The 747-nt window shown below is 37.8% G+C and overlaps 1 non-coding gene across 1 annotated transcript; it reads right to left on the bottom strand.

Annotated features, from left to right (window-relative positions):
• Positions 1-227: 227 nt before the first annotated feature.
• Positions 228-334, bottom strand: LOC122077607. The gene has a single exon (XR_006139854.1). It is a non-coding gene; the product is annotated as a small nucleolar RNA R71 (small nucleolar RNA).
• Between the last annotated feature and the right edge of the window lie 413 nt (positions 335-747).

Raw genomic sequence — 747 nt, 5'->3', positions numbered from 1 at the left:
TGACCTCTGAGGATGCATACCTAAATCTAAGGGAATTTGAAGAGGTATGTGTTCTAATTAAGATCCAACAGATTTCTGATGATGCTATTAAGCTTAGGTTCATCACATTCGTATTGAAAGACCAAGCTAAAAAGTGGTTGTATGAGTTTCCCATAAATTCCATAACCTTATAGGAATAGCTCATAGCTATCTTTCTTAAGAAATTTTTCCCAACTCAAAAGATCAATAAGCTTAGAAGTGATATCCTTCAGTTTAGGCAAAAGCCTAGTGAGTTCTTTTCCAAACTTATGGAAAGATTCAAGGATCTACTCCAAGAATGCCCTCACCATAGCCTAGACTTATAGCATTTATGTCAAATAATTTATGAGGGTATTGATTACCCAACTAAACAAATGATAGAGTCTATGTACCCTGAGGAATTCACATCCTTTACAAATGAAGGAAAGACATGGGAATTCTTACTTGACTTAGCTGACAAAACCCATGAGTGGGAATCAACCAAGAGCATAAGAGAACCATAGGAGGGAAAGAATATTTTATGGATGGGATAGTAGCGAAGGAAGCCCATTGGGAGAGCCTAATTAAGAGGATTGAGACTATTGTTCCTAGAGAGTCATCATCAGTCAATTTGGTTAAAATGTGTGATTGGTGCCAGTCCCCTAGACATGTCATAGAAGAATGCCCCAACACCTCTGGGGGCACTTCTAATGATAGTGTTAATGCCTTATACCAGAAGAATCCATATAG

The sequence above is a fragment of the Macadamia integrifolia genome, chromosome 4 (genome assembly GCF_013358625.1).
Source record: "Macadamia integrifolia cultivar HAES 741 chromosome 4, SCU_Mint_v3, whole genome shotgun sequence".
NCBI lineage: Eukaryota > Viridiplantae > Streptophyta > Magnoliopsida > Proteales > Proteaceae > Macadamia > Macadamia integrifolia.
This window is presented reverse-complemented; position numbering and strand designations above follow the sequence as displayed.